The following is a 16,415-nucleotide window of genomic DNA, read 5'->3' as shown; positions in this document are numbered from 1 at the left end:
ACAGAGTGGAGCTATAGTAGGGGGTGATTTACAGCCAAATACAGAGGAAAAAACAAGTCAGCTGGGAAGGCAGAGCAAATATGTGAAGGCAAAAGGGAATATGGCAGGGCTGGAAGGCATTTATTTTAATGCAAGGAGTCTTGCAAATAAGGTGGATGAACTGAAGTTGTTGTTGAACACATGGGAGTACGATATTGTTGCTATCACGGAGACATGGTTGAGGGAGGGTCAGGACTGGCAGCTCAATATTCCGGGGTATAGAATCTTCAGGCGAGACAGAGGGGGGTGTAAAAGGGGAGGGGGTGTTGCAATATTAATTAAGGAGTCAATTACTGCTGTAAGGAGGGATGATATATTAGCGGGTTCCTCTAATGAGGCCATATGGGTAGAACTTAAAAACAAAAAGGGGGCAAGCACTTTGCTGGGAGTGTACTATAGGCCCCCAAACAGTCAGGGGGAGATAGAGGAACAGATATGTAGGCAAATCTCAGAAAAGTGCGAAAATAATAGGGTAATAATAGTGGGGGATTTCAACTTCCCCAATATAAATTGGGACAGTCAGAGTGTGAAAGGCTTAGAGGGTGCAGAATTCTTAAAGTGCATCCAGGAGAGCTTTTTGAGCCAACATGTAGAAAGTCCTACAAGAGAGGGGGCGGTACTGGACCTAATTCTAGGGAATGTAGCCGGGCAAGTGGTGGAAGTGTCAGTAGGAGAGCATTTTGGCGACAGTGACCATAATTCGGTGAGATTTAAGGTGGTCATGGAAAAAGACAAAGACGGCCCGGAAATAAGGGTTCTAAATTGGGGGAAGGCCGATTTTAATATGATAAGGCAGGATCTGGCCAAAGTGGACTGGGAGCAGCTACTTATAGGAAAATCCACATCAAAACAGTGGGAGACTTTCAGAAGGGAAATAGAGAGAGTACAACGCCAACATGTTCCCGTAAAGGTCAAGGGTGGGACCAACAAGCAAAGGGAACCTTGGATGACAAGGGATATACAAAAATGCATTAGAAATAAAAGGGGGGCTTTTGGCAGTTACAAAAGACTAAAGACGGAAGAAGCCCTAGAGGAGTATAAAAAGTGCAGGGGCATACTTAAAAAAGAAATTAGGAGGGCGAGGAGGGGCCATGAAATAACACTGGCGAGCAAAATAAAGGAAAATCCTAAGATGTTTTATAAGTATATTAAGGGCAAGAGGATAACCAGGGAAAGGGTAGGGCCCATTAGGGACCAAAGTGGCAATCTGTGTGTAGAGCCAGATGATGTAGGCGGGGTTTTAAATGAATTTTTTGCATCTGTGTTCACTATGGAGAAAGACGATGTAGACATAGAAATCGGGCAGGGGGACTGTGACATACTTGAACATATTAGCATCAAGAGGGAGGAGGTGCTAGCGGTTTTAGCAGGCCAAAAAGTGGATAAATCCCCAGGCCCGGACGAGACGTATCCCAGGCTGCTGTGGGAGGCAAAGGAGGAGATTGCAGGGGCTCTGACACAAATTTTCAGAACCTCTCTGGCCACAGGGGATGTACCAGAGGACTGGAGAACAGCTAATGTAGTACCATTATACAAGAAGGGTAGCAGGGATAAACCAGGGAATTACAGGCCAGTGAGCCTAACATCTGTGGTAGGGAAATTATTGGAAAAAATTCTGAGGGACAAAATTAGTCTCCACTTGGAGAGGCAAGGATTAATCGGGGATAGTCAGCATGGCTTTGTCAAGGGTAAATCATGTCTGACAAATCTGATTGAATTTTTCGAGGGGGTGACTAGTGGGGTGGATGAGGGAAATGCTGTGGATGTGGTTTACATGGACTTCAGTAAAGCTTTTGACAAAGTCCCGCATAGGAGACTGGTCAAGAAGGTAAGAGCCCATGGGATCCAGGGTGCCTTGGCGCGTTGGATCCTAAACTGGCTGAGTGGCAGGAGGCAGAGGGTGATGGTCGAAGGTTGCTTTTGTGACTGGAAGCCTGTGTCCAGTGGGGTACCTCAGGGATCGGTGCTGGGTCCCTTATTGTTTGTGATCTACATAAATGATTTGGATGAGAATGTAAAAGGTATGATCAGTAAGTTCGCAGATGACACGAAAATTGGTGGGGTGGTAAATTGCGAGGAGGAAAGCCTCCGGCTACAGGACGATATAAACGGGTTGGTCAGATGGGCGGAAAAGTGGCAAATGGAATTTAACCCTGAAAAGTGCGAGGTGATGCATTTTGGACGGACAAATAAGGCAAGGGAATACACAATGAGTGGTAGGACCCTAGGAAGTACAGAGGGTCAGAGGGACCTTGGTGTACATGTACATAGATCCCTGAAGGCAGCGGAACAGGTAGATAAGGTGGCTAAAAAGGCATATGGGATACTTGCCTTCATTAGCCGAGGCATAGAATATAAGAGCAGGGAGGTTATGATGGAGCTGTACAAAACGCTGGTGAGGCCACAGCTGGAGTACTGTGTGCAGTTCTGGTCGCCTCACTATAGGAAGGATGTGATTGCTTTGGAGAGGGTGCAGAGAAGATTCACCAGGATGTTACCTGGGATGGAGCGCCTCAGCTATGAAGAAAGACTAAACAGGCTGGGGTTGTTTTCCTTGGAGCAAAGAAGGCTGAGGGGGGACCTGATTGAGGTGTACAAAATGATGAGGGGCATAGATAGGGTAGACAAAGAGGAACTTTTCCCCTTAGTAGGGGGGTCAATAACAAGGGGGCATAGATTCAGGGTAAGGGGCAGGAGATTTAGAGGGGATTTGAGGAGGAACTTTTTCACCCAGAGGGTGGTTGGAATGTGGAACTCACTGCCTGAAAGGGTGGTAGAGGCAGGAACCCTCACAACATTCAGAAAGCATTTGGATGAGCACTTGAAATGCCATTGCATACAAGGCTATGGACCAAATGCTGGAAAATGGGATTAGACTGGACAGGGATGGATGGGCGGCGCAGACACGATGGGCCGAAGGGCCTCTTTCTGTGCTGTAAAACTCTATGACTCTATGACTCATTCAGTCAGCAAGAATCAGTCAGTCAGATAGATGGCTATCGATTGGTTTATCAAAGAGCTAGCAGGGACTCGATGGGCCGAATTGCCACCTGTGCTGCAAAGTCCGTTGTTTCTATTTTGTCATATTTTAAATATCGAAATTATTGATATTTGTTTTATAATTCCTTAGTGGCATAACATAGAAACATAGACGATAGGAGCAGGAGTAGGCCATTCGGCCCCTCGAGCCTGTTCCACCATTTAATGAGATCATGGCTGATCATCCAAATTCAGTACCCTGTCCCTGCCTTCTCCCCATATCCCTTGATCCCTTTAGCCTCAAGAAATATATCTAACTCCTTCTTGAATATATTTAATGAATTGGCCTCAACTGCCTTCTGTGGTAGAGAATTCCACAGGTTCACCACTCTCTGGGTGAAGAAATTCCTCCTCATCTCTGTCCTAAATGGCTTACCCCTTATCCTTAGACTGTGACCCCTGATTCTGGACTCCCCCGTCATCGGGAACATCCTTCCTGCATCTAGTCTGTCTAGTCCTATAAGAACATAAGAACATAAGAAATAGGAGCAGGAGTAGGCCAATCGGCCCCTCGAGCCTGCTCCGCCATTCAATAAGATCATGGCTGATCTGATCCTAACCGCCAATCCACTATCACAGAACCATCTCCTGAATCTAACAGAATTAGACACACGAAATAGGAGCAGGATCAGGCTACACGGCCCCTGGGCCCGCTCCGCTACCCACGGGGCCATGACCGATCCGAACCTAGACTCATGTCCAAATTCCTGCCCGCTCCCCGTAACCCTTAATTCCCTTTACTTCTAGGAAACTGTCTATTTCTGTTTTAAATTTATGTAATGATGTAGCTTCTACAGCTTTTTGGGGCAGCATATTCCATGGACCTACCACCCTCTGAGTGAAGTAGTTCCTCCTCATCTCAGTTTTGAAAGAGCAGCCCCTTATTCTAAGACTATGCCCCCTAGTTCTAGTTTCACCCATCATCGGGAACATCCTCACCGCACCCACCCGATCCAACCCCTTCACAATCTTATATGTTTCAATAAGATCGCCTCTCATTCTTCTGAACTCCAATGAGTAGAGTCCCAATCTACTCAACCTCTCCTCATATGTCCATCCCCTCATCCCCGGGATTAACCGAGTGAACCTTCTTTGTACTGACTCGAGAGCAAGTATGTCCTTTCTTAAGTATGGACACCAAAACTGTACGCAGTATTCCAGGTGCGGTCTCACCAATACCTTGTACAACTGAAGCAATACCTCCCTATTTTTATATTCTATCCCCCTAGCAATGAAAGCCAACATTCCATTGGCCTTCTTAATCACTTGCTGCACCTGCATACTAACCTTTTGAGTTTCGTGCACCAGGACCCCCAGATCCCTTTGTACTTCAGTACTTTCCAGTTTCTTGCCATTAAGATAATAACTTGCTCTACGATTTTTCCTGCCAAAGTGCATAACCTCACACTTTCCAGTATTGTATTCCATCTGCCAAATCTCTGCCCACTTACTTAGCCTGTCTATGTCCCCTTGAAGGTTTTTTATGTCCTCCTCACTCACTACTTTCCCCCCCATCTTAGTATCATCTGCAAATTTTGATATGTTACACTCGGTCCCCTCCTCCAAATCATTAGTATAGATTGTAAAGAGTTGGGGACCCAGCACTGACCCCTGCGGAACACCACTAGTTACTGATTGCCAGTCTGAGAATGAACCATTTATCCCAACTCTCTGCCTTCTGTTAGAATTTTTTAAGTTTCAATGAGCTCGCCTCTCATTCTTCTAGCGAATATAAGCCTAATCGACCCAATCTCTCTTCATACGTCATTCCTGCCATCCCAGGTATCAGCCTGGTGAATCTTCGCTGCACTCCCTCCATGAGTCTGATATTTGTCTGATTGATATTTGTGAACTAGTGGATAGCAATTATGGAATTGTTATAGTTTGTATAGTATTTCTATTGTTTTTAATTAGTTTTGTATATAATGTGTTATATATCTTGTATTATTTAAAGTTCAGTTATAATTTGTAATGTAACCTCTCCGAGTTAGGAGGCACAGTAAATAGTGTGGACGGGAGCAGGAAGCTGCAAAGGGACATCGACAGATTCAGTGAGTGGGCAAAGCTGTGGCAAACGCAGTTCAGTGTGGGGAAAGTGTGAGGTCATCCACATTGGACCCAAGAAAGCTAGATCAGAGCATTTTCTGAATGATGAGAGACTAGGGACTGTTGGAGGAGCAGAGAGATTTCGAGGCCCGGGTAGAGAAATCCGTAAAAGCTAGCGGACAGGTACAAAAAATAATCAGAAAGGCTAATGGAATGTTGGGCTTTATCTCAAGGGCTGGAATACAAAAAGGGTGGAAGTCACGTTACTGTTATATAAAGCCCTGAGACCCCCATCTGGAGTAACTTGTGTTCGGTTCTGGGCACCGCACCTCAGGAAGGACATCTTGGCCTCGGAGGGGGAGCGGGGCAGATTCACCAGGCTGATACCGGGGCTAAAAGGGTTAAATTGCGAGGCCAGGTTGCACAGACTGGGCTTGTATTGCCTCGAGTTTAGAAGATTAAGGGGTGATCGAATCGAGGTGTTTAAGATGATTAATTGAGTTCATAGAAATTTACGGCACAGGAGGAGGCCATTCGGCCCATCGAGTCTGCTCCGCCATTCAATGAGATCATGGCTGATCATCCAAATTCAGTACCCTGTCCCTGCCTTCTCCCCATATCCCTTGATCCCTTTAGCCTTAAGAAATATATCCAACTCCTTCTTGAATATATTTAATGAAATGGCCTCTACTGCCTTCTGTGGTAGAGAATTCCATAGGTTCACCACTCTCTGGGTGAAGAAATTCCTCCTCATCTCTGTCTTAAATGGCTTACCCCTTATCCTTAGACTGTGACCCCTGGTTCTGGACTCCCCGACCATCGGGAACATCCTTCCTGCATCCAGTCTGTCCAATAATGTTAGAATTTTATAAGTTTCAATGAGATCCCCTCTCATTCTTCTAAACTCCAGCGAGTATAAGCCCAATCGACCCAATCTCTCCTCATACGTCATTCCTGCCATCCCAGGTATCAGTCTGGTGAATCTTCGCTGCACTCCCTCCATGGCAAGAACATCCTTCCTCAGATAAGGCGACCAAAACTGCACACAATACTCAAGGTGTGGTCTCACCAAGGCCCTGTACAACTGCAGCAAGACATCCTTGTTCTTGTACTCGAACCCTCTCGCTACGAAGGCCAACATACCATTTGCCTTCTTAACCGCCTGCTGCACCTGCATGCTTACCTTCAGCAACTGGTGCACAGGGACACCCAGGTCTCGTTGCACCTCCCCTTCTCCCAATCTATTGCCGTTCAGATAATAATCTGCCTTCCTGTTTTTGCCACCAAAGTGGATAATCTCGCATTTATCCACATTATACTGCATCTGCCATGCTTCTGCCCAATCACCCAACCTGTCCAAATCATACTGGAGTTTCTCAGCATCCTCCTCACAGAGCACACACGCCCACCCAGCTTTGTGTCGTCTGCAAACTTGAGGGAGGGCAGTAGGTAATCAGCAGGGGGTTTCCTTGCCCATGCTTGACCTGAAGCCATGAGACTTCATGGGGTCTGGAGTCAATGTTGAGGACTCCCAGGGCTACTCCTTCCCTCCCGTATACCACTGTGCCGCCACCCCTGGTGGGTGTGTCCTGCCGGTGGGACAGGACATACCCAGGGATGGTGATGGAGGAGTTTGGGACATCAAATTTTGGAAACACCTAAAAATGAGCAACCCCCACTGCTATCATTACGAAGCCTTGAAATGCCAAGAGATGATCATAGAGAAGAGTCCCCTCAGTCAACTAGTCCTGGGACTCAGTGAAGTAACTACCAACACTACCAATAATAACCAGCCCCAGGATAGTGACATCCTAGCACAGAGAATTCGACCCAACACAATTATCACGAAACAAAAGGAAAAATATTTGACCTATTGGACAGAAATGACAAAAACCCAAAACAAACTCGATTGCTATTTGGCCCTAAACAGACAATACACCATGGCTGCATACCTGACCATGGTAAAGGATAGCAAACTGAGAAAAGCCTTGACAATGTACAGACTTAGTGAGCATAGCCTGGCCATCGAAAAAGGCAGACATAGGCAGACCTGGCTGCCCAGAGAGGACAGGATATGCTCTCACTGCAGTCAGGGAGTGGTGGAGACAGAGATGCACTTCCTCACAACTTGTGGAAACTATCAGATACATAGAAACATAGAAGATAGGAGCAGGAGTAGGCCATTCGGCCCCTCGAGCCTGCTCCGCCATTCAATTAGATCATGGCTGATCATCCAAATTCAGTACCCTGTCCCTGCCTTCTCCCCATATCCCTTGATCCCTTTAGCCTTAAGAAATATATCCAACTCCTTCTTGAATATATTTAATGAACTGGCAGAGAATTCCACAGGTTCACCACTCTCTGGGTGAAGAAATTCCTCCTCATTTCTGTCCTAAATGGCTTACCCCTTATCCTTAGACTATGACCCCTGGTTCTGGACTCCCCGGCCATCAGAAACATCCTTCCTGCATCTAGTCTGTCCAGGCCTGACAGAATTTTATAGGTTTCGATGAGATCCCCCCTCAATCTTCTAAACTCCAGTGAGTATAAGCCCAATCGACACAATCTCTCCTCATACGTCATTCCTGCCATCCCAGGTATCAGCCTGGTGAATCTTCGCTGCACTCCAATTGTAGTGTATGTGCCTTTAAGAGCCCCAGGTGTGCTGTAATGCCGGTAATTGCCACTCGGGCTATATAAGCCTGTATATTGTGTATATCCGTTAGAACCCCCCCCCCCAGACTTTGCTTAGTAAACACCTATGAACCAACTCCTGTCTTCAGTGTCTTTATCAACACACGGACACTACAGTGGCGACGAAGTGGAAACGGACTTACCTGCAATTCGGCAGCACCTCAAGGACATCGATTCCTCGGGCGTCCAGAAGACTCAAGGAAGTGAGAGAAGCTGTGGTTTCACCAGCTGGCCAAGCTGGTGGCAGGTACTGCGCTAATCCTTCCTGGGCGTCAGGCTGGGGCTCCAGCGGCTGGCTCTACAGCTGAGACAGGCAGCGAAATCGGAGGCAAGCAATAACGGACTGGGAGGGAGCACTCGGGAGACGGCTGGCACGGCAAGCAGGTCAGCGTTCAGACCTGGAGAGAAACTCCGGCGGGAACGAGTCTCCAACAGTAAATAAAAAAAAAAAGAACGGAAACCGCAGTAAACAGCGTTGTCATCGGCAGCAGCGGCGGGAAAGCGCGGGAAGCGCCATATCTTTGCTGCAGAAAAGAAAAAAAAGCGCGGAAAGCGCCATATCTTTTCTGAAATGCCTAAGTCTGGCAATATTGATGCTTTTGATAGCGAAATAGAGGATTGGACCACATACGTGGAAAGAGTAGAGGTATATTGCACTGCAAATGGAATAGAAGATGAAAAAAAAGCTTCAGTACTTCTGAACTTAATGGGCGCAAAGGCATACGGGCTGTTACGAAATTTAATCACTCCAGCCAAACCAAAGGACAAGAATTTTAAAGAAATTGTTGATACCCTGCAGGAGCACTTAAACCCAACACCGCTGCTGATAGCGGAACGATTCAAGTTCTTCAAGAGAAATCAACACAAGAATGAAAGTAACACAGCTTTCTTAATTCGGTTAGGTAATCAATCAAAGTACTGCCAATTCGGGGCAGGACTATCAGATTATCTTCGAGACAAATTCGTTTGCGGTCTCTTAAGTGAAGGAACACAAAAAAGGCTGCTTTCTGAAAAAGATTTAACATTGGACAAAGCTTTCAGTATGGCTGTATCATACGAAGCAGCAGCAAGAGGAGCTGCAGAGATACAACAAAAGACACAGGACTTCGGCACCCATGAAATGACACAGGGTTTCGAAAGATGTTATCGCTGCGGCAGATCCACCCATAACCAGAGGGACTGCTGGTTCAAGGACAAAGCATGCAGGCAATGCGGAAAAATTGGACACATTGCACGGGTATGCCGATCTGGACAAAATAAATCCACAGACAGAAAAAAAAAATCAATAAAGAAAAGTACAGGAAGGTACAAATGATGACGGACAGTAGCTCCGAAGACCAGAAGAGCGATAGCGACTTCAAAAACAAGAGACTAAGCTGTCTCAAATTACATAATGTACTTGCCAAAGATGATTACCAAACCATTTGGGTTACCCTCACGATAGCAGGGTCCCCAGTTAAAATGGAGCTAGATACAGGATCAGCTCTAACCGTAATAAATCGACGGGATTACGAGAGGCTATTTTCGCATATACCTCTAAAAGACACATCCATTATCTTGAAAACATATACGGGGCAGAAAGTATACCCCAAAGGAAAAATAAGGGTGCCTGTTGTATACAATGGCAAAGAAATACAAAAGTTGTATTTATACATTCTACAAGATGGTGGTCCACCGTTGTTGGGACGTGGGTAGTGAAATAGAGGAAAGTGAAAGGCAGACAGAAATAAATGATAAAAGGGTGAGGAACAAAAAACAAAGGGCCAAACTAATTCATAAAAAATGTGAGCATAAAAAAAGCCTGAGGGTTTTATACCTTAATGCGAGAAGCATCAGGAACAAGGTAGATGAATTAGCTGTGGAAATAGAGGTTAATAATTATGACCTAATTGGGATTACGGAAACATGGTTGCAGGGTGAGCAGGGCTGGGAGCTTAACATACAGGGGTATTCAGTATTTAGGAAGGATCGACAAAAAAGAAAGGGAGGAGGGGTAGCATTGCTAGTAAAAGAGGGGATAAATGCAATTGAAAGGAAGGATATTAACTCAGTTAATACAGAATCTATATGGGTGGAGCTAAGAAATAGCGAGGGGCGAAAAACATTAATAGGAGTGGTATATAGGCCTCCAAATAGTAAAATAGAGGTTAGGGAGGGCATCACGAGGGAAATTAGAGAAGCGTGCAATAAGAGCACAGCTGTCATCATAGGTGACTTTAACTTACATATAGATTGGACTAGCCTAATCAGTAAAAATAATGAGGAGGAGGAATTCCTTGAGTGTTTGAGGGATGGTTATCTGGATCAATATGTCGAGGAACCAACTCGGGAACAGGCTATATTGGACTGGGTACTGTGCAATGAGAAGGGACTAATCAGTAATCTTGTTGTACGGGGACCCTTGGGTCAGAGCGATCATAACATGATCGATTTCTCACTCGAAATGGAGAGCGAAGAAATTGACTCAGAGACTAAGGTCCTGAATTTAAACAAGGGGAATTATGATGCCATGAGACGGGAACTGAGTAGGTCTGATTGGACAACGTTCCTGGGAGGACTGGAGGTAGATAAACAATGGCAAACATTTAAAGATAGAATGACAAAATTGCAAAAATTGTTTATACCAATCTGGCATAAAAGGAAATCTAAAAAGGTGACTCAACCGTGGATAACAGGGGAAATTAGAGACAGCATAAAATCCAAAGATAGGGCGTATAAAATAGCCAAAAAAAGCGCCAGAGCGGAAGATTGGGAACAGTTTAAGATAGAGCAAAGGAGGGCAAAGGGCATAATCAAGAGGGGCAAAATAGCTTACGAAAACAAGCTGGCGGAAAATATAAAAACTAACTCCAAAAGCTTTTATAAGTATATCAAAAGGAAAAGACTGGTGAAAACCAAAGTTGGTCCATTGCAGTCAGATACGGGGGAATATATAATGGGAAATAAGGAAATGGCAGATCAACTAAATGCATACTTTGGGTCAGTCTTTACGAAGGAAGACACAAAAAACCTCCCTGGGATATCGGGAAAAATAGGGACATTGGCAAAGGAGGAACTGACGCAAATCAATATCTCTAAGGATATGGTGTTAAGGAAGCTAAAGGGATTGAAGGTGGACAAATCCCCAGGGCCTGATAACATGCATCCTAGGGTACTGAAGGAGGTGGCCCTAGAGATAGCGGATGCACTAAGGATGATTTTTCAGAATTCATTAGACTCGGGAACAGTGCCGATGGATTGGAGGGTAGCTAACGTTACCCCACTATTCAAAAAGGGGGGTAGGGAAAAAGCAGGTAATTACAGACCTGTAAGCCTTACATCAGTTGTGGGCAAAATGCTGGAGTCCATCATTAAGGATGAAATAGCGGAGCACTTAGCAAATGGGGACAGGATAGGACAGAGTCAACATGGATTTACAAAGGGTAAATCGTGCTTGACTAATCTATTGGAATTTTTTGAGGGAGTAACTGGTAGAATAGATGGGGGAGAGCCAGTAGATGTGGTGTACCTGGACTTCCAAAAGGCCTTCGATAAGGTCCCACATAAAAGATTAGCATGGAAAATTGAGGCTCATGGGATAAAGGGGAAAGTTTTGGCGTGGATAGGGAACTGGCTGTCAGATAGAAAACAGAGAGTTGGAATAAACGGCTCATTTTCTGAATGGCAGGCAGTAACAAGTGGGGTACCACAGGGATCTGTCCTGGGCCCCCAGCTGTTCACAATTTACATTAATGACCTGGATCAGGGAGTCGGATGCAGCATTTCCAAATTTGCAGACGACACTAAACTAGGAGGGGGGGTGGGCTCAGAGGAAGAGACCAGGAAGCTCCAGAGCGATTTGGACAGACTGGGCGATTGGGCGGATAAATGGCAGATGCACTATAATGTGGACAAGTGCGAAGTTATCCACCTTGGGTGCAGGAACGGGAGGGCAAATTATTATTTAAATGGCAATAGATTGGGAGAGGGGGAAGTACAGAGAGACCTGGGTGTTCTTGTACACCAGTCACTGAAGGCGAGCATGCAGGTGCAACAGGCGGTCAAGAAGGCAAACGGTATGCTGGCCTTCATAGCAAAAGGGTTAGAATACAGGAACAGGGATACCTTGCTGCAGCTGTACAGGGCACTGGTGAGACCACACCTCGAGTACTGTGTACAGTTTTGGTCGCCTCATCTGAGGAAGGATGTTCTTGCCATGGAGGGGGTGCAGCGGCGATTCACCAGGCTGATACCAGGAATGGCGGGAATGACCTATGAGGAGAGACTATGTAGTTTAGGGATGTACACACTGGAGTTTAGAAGATTGAGAGGGGACCTCATAGAAGTGTATAAAATTCTGACAGGTCTAGACAGACTGGATGCAGAAGGAATGTTTCCCTTGGCGGGTGAGAACAGAACTAGAGGACATAATTTAAGGATAAGGGCTAAACCATTTAGGACAGAGATGAGGGGGAATTTCTTCACTCAGAGAGTGGTGAACCTGTGGAACTCATTGCCACAGAGGGCAGTGTACGCCAGCTCATTAAATATATTTAAGAGGGAATTAGATATATTTCTACGGGCAAAAGGGGTTAAGGGTTACGGAGAGAAGGCGGGGACGGGATACTGAATTAAAGGATCAGCCATGATCTCATCGAATGGCGGAGCAGGCACGAAGGGCCGAATGGCCTACTCCTGCTCCTATCTTCTATGTATCTATGTATCTATGAATGGATCAGAAAGATACGTTTACACTGGCACTCCATTCAGGCACTGACGGTGACCAGTAAGAAAAAAAACAATGATGACATCATACCTGAACGATTAAAAGACATCTTGGCCAACGCCAAAGAAGTGTTTCAAGAGAAACTAGGAACCTTGAAAGGCATCACCGCCTCAATAAAAGTGGAAGATACAGCAACTCCAAAAAATTTTTAAGGCAAGACCGGTGCCATACGCAATACGTCCGGCAGTCGAGGCAGAGCTGGAGAATTTGGAAAAGGCAGGCGTATTATCCAAAATAGATTGGAGCGAGTGGGCAACACCCATCGTTCCAGTCATGAAAAAAGCATTGAATAAAGATAAATCTGAAGAACAGAGAAAAATTCGCATCTGTGGGGACTTCAAGGTGACTGTAAACCCGGTTCTTCACACGGTACAGTATCCTCTTCCGAGGAGAGAAGATATTTTCGCCTCGCTATCCGGAGGGAAACGTTTCACAAAAATTGACTTGGCACAGGCATATCTACAGATGGAGGTTGAGGAGGCCTCTAAAAAGTATCTCATGATAAACACACACAAAGGCCTGTACCAGTACAATCGACTGGTTTTTGGAGTAGCATCAGCTCCAGCAATCTGGCAAAGAGCTATGGAGCAAGTCCTGCAAGGGATTCCGGGGACTCAATGCTACCTAGACGACATCCTTGTAACAGGAGAAAACGACAACGAGCACCTTGCCAATTTGGAGCAGGTGCTCACTAGGCTGAAAGAACGGGGCCTACGAGCGAATCGCCCCAAGTGCGAATTTTTCCAAAATCAGATATCATATTGTGGCCACATAATTAATAATGAAGGGTTGTATAAGTCACCTGAAAAAATTGAAGCGGTCATAAAAGCCCCAGCACCTGAAAATGTTTCACAACTAAGGTCGTTCCTGAGATTACTAAATTACTATCATAAATTTTTACCGAACTTATCAACTCTTCTGCACCCTCTTAATGAACTTCTACAAACAGGAGTGATTTGGAAATGGAACGAAGACTGTAAACGTGCCTTCCATAAATGCAAATACTTAATCACATCCGAAGAAGTTTTGGCTTATTACAACCCATCACTGCCAATCAGACTGGCGTGCGATGCATCCCCTTACGGCATAGGAGCAGTATTATCCCATAAATTCCCTGATGGCTCAGAACGGCCGATAGCTTTTGCGTCACGCTCATTAAACTCAGCTGAGCGTAACTATGCCCAAATCGACAGGGAAGCACTCAGCCTGGTATGGGGAGTGAAGAAATTCAACCATTACCTACACGGACAAAAATTTACCTTGTTGACTGACCATCAACCCCTCATCTCCATATTCAACCCTAAAAAAGGTGTTCCCATTATGACAGCGCAAAGGCTACAGAGGTGGTCCCTTTTTCTAGGGGCACACCAATACAACATAGAATACAAAGGATCAAAACAGCATGGGAATGCTGACGGTTTATCGCGCCTACCGTTGCCAACGGTAGAAGAGGCACCTACAGTAGACCCAGTAGAGATGTTCCACTCTACCATAGTGGAATGTCTACCAGTAACAAATTCTGCCATTGAAAGGGAGACGAGAAATGACCCAACTCTCTCACGGGTCTACGATTTAACAGTGAAGGGATGGCCAGCACATGGCGAACCACTGTTGCCAGCATTCTCGCAAAGAAGAGAACAGCTGTCAGTGTGCCGAGGAACCTTGATGTATGGATCCAGAGTGGTGATTCCACCCAAACTCCAGGATAAAGTGCGAAAGGAGCTTCACGAGGGGCATCTGGGTGGAGTGAAAATGAAGAACCTAGCTAGGGCGTTTGTGTGGTGGCCAGGCATCGATGGAGACATTGAAGAAATGACCAAGAGCTGCCTAGGATGCCAGAAGGTCCAAAACGCTCCACCACAAGCCCCTCTACATCCATGGGAGTGGCCCTCATCTCCCTGGCAAAGGGTGCACATCGACTTTGCTGGTCCATTTATGCACTCAATGTTCTTAATCGCGGTTGATGCACACTCCAAGTGGCCGGAGGTAATAAAGATGTCCTCCACCACCACGGAAAAAACCATCACAGTATTAAGGACCATATTTGCCAGGAATGGGCTGCCGGAACAGATATGTTCTGATAATGGACCGCAATTTGTGTCCGAAGAATTCAGAAAGTTCTTAAAAAACAATGGGGTTAAGCACTACACGTCCGCCCCATACCATCCCGCCACCAATGGATTGGCTGAAAGGTTTGTCCAGACCTTCAAGAAGGCCTTAAAGGCCATGGGTAATGAAGACATAAAACTTCAGCACAAGGTGGATAACTCCTTATTCGCATACAGGAATGCAACACATATGGTTACCAACCAAACTCCCGCCATGATGTTCTTCAAAAGAAACCTAAGATGCCGGCTGGATTTGGTCAAGCCCAACATCAGAAGGGACGTGGAGAACCGGCAGTTTCAAGGCATGAATGAAAGGCCAACTAGAACCTTCCAGATAGGTCAACAAGTTTTGGCCCGGGACTACCGTACCGAGAAATGGCAGCCTGGAACTATCTGCACACGACTAGGACCACTGATGTATACCGTGGACATTGGAGAAAGCATAATAAGGCGCCATGCTGACCAAATCATAAAGTCATCCGAAAAGGGACAACCTACACCACAACTCTATACATCTAACGATGAAGTAGAGATACCCATATCTACCTCCGATCCGGTGATACTGGAACCCGATGAACCCGACACTGGCATTCAAGCCGAATCAGCCTTGCCAGAAGAACCTACTACACCACCAGAAACTACTACACCCCCGAGGCGTTATCCGGACCGAGTCAGGAAGCCTCCTGAGAGACTGACTTATAATTAATTAACTACAGCAATGTATATTATTTTGCTTATAACATGTAATTAATAATGACTTAAAATATGATGTACTGGTTAGCTAAAAGGGGAGGAATTGTAGTGTATGTGCCTTTAAGAGCCCCAGGTGTGCTGTAATGCTGGTAATTGCCACTCGGGCTATATAAGCCTGTATATTGTGTATATCCGTTAGAACCCCCCCCCCCCCCCCCCCCCCCCAGACTTTGCTTAGTAAATACCTATGAACCAACTCCTGTCTTCAGTGTCTTTATCAACACACGGACACTACACCTTCCATGGCAAGAACGTCCTTCCTCGGGTAAGGCGACCAAAACTGCACACAATACTCAAGGTGCGGTCTCACCAAGGCCCTGTACAACTGCAGCAAGACATCCTTGTTCTTGTACTCGAACCCTCTTGCTACGAAGGCCAACATACCATTTGCCATCTTAACCGCCTGCTGCACCTGCTTGCTTACCTTCAGCGACTGGTGCACAAGAACACCCAGGTCTCGTTGCACTTCCCCTTCTCCCAATCTATTGCCATTCAAATAATAATCTGCCTTCCTGTTTTTGCCACCAAAGTGGATAACCTCACATTTATCCACATTATAGTGCATTTGCCATGTTTCTGCCCAATCACCCAACCTGTCCAAATCGTACTGGAGTTTCACGACATCCTCCTCACAGCATACCCTCCCACCCAGCTTTGTGTCGTCTGCAAATTTGGAGATATTACATCCAATTCCCTCGTCCAGATCATTAATATATATTGTGAACAGCTGGGGTCCTAGGACCGATCCTTGTGGTACCCCACTAGTCACTGCCTGCCACTCGGAAAACGACCCGCCTATTCCAACTCTTTGCTTTCTGTCCGCCAACCGGTTCTCTATCCAAGTCAATACCTTGCCCCCAATCCCATGTGCCTCAATTTTGCACGCTAATCTCTTATACGGGACCTTATCGAAAGCCTTCTGAAAGTCCAAATACACCACATCCACTGGTTCTCCCTTATCTATTTTACCA

At 45.9% G+C, this 16,415-nt stretch overlaps 1 protein-coding gene across 10 annotated transcripts in view; it reads right to left on the bottom strand.

Moving 5' to 3' along the window:
- cdk8 (cyclin dependent kinase 8) overlaps window positions 1-16,415 on the bottom strand; it is a 253,657-nt gene that overhangs the window by 131,571 nt on the left and 105,671 nt on the right. The gene's annotated exons all lie outside the window — the stretch shown is intronic.

This window comes from Somniosus microcephalus, chromosome 10 (assembly GCF_052327205.1).
Source record: "Somniosus microcephalus isolate GS21.2 chromosome 10, FLI_Smic_1.0, whole genome shotgun sequence".
NCBI lineage: Eukaryota > Metazoa > Chordata > Chondrichthyes > Squaliformes > Somniosidae > Somniosus > Somniosus microcephalus.
The sequence above is the reverse complement of the archived record's forward strand: the minus strand, read 5'-3'. Positions and strand labels throughout refer to the sequence as shown.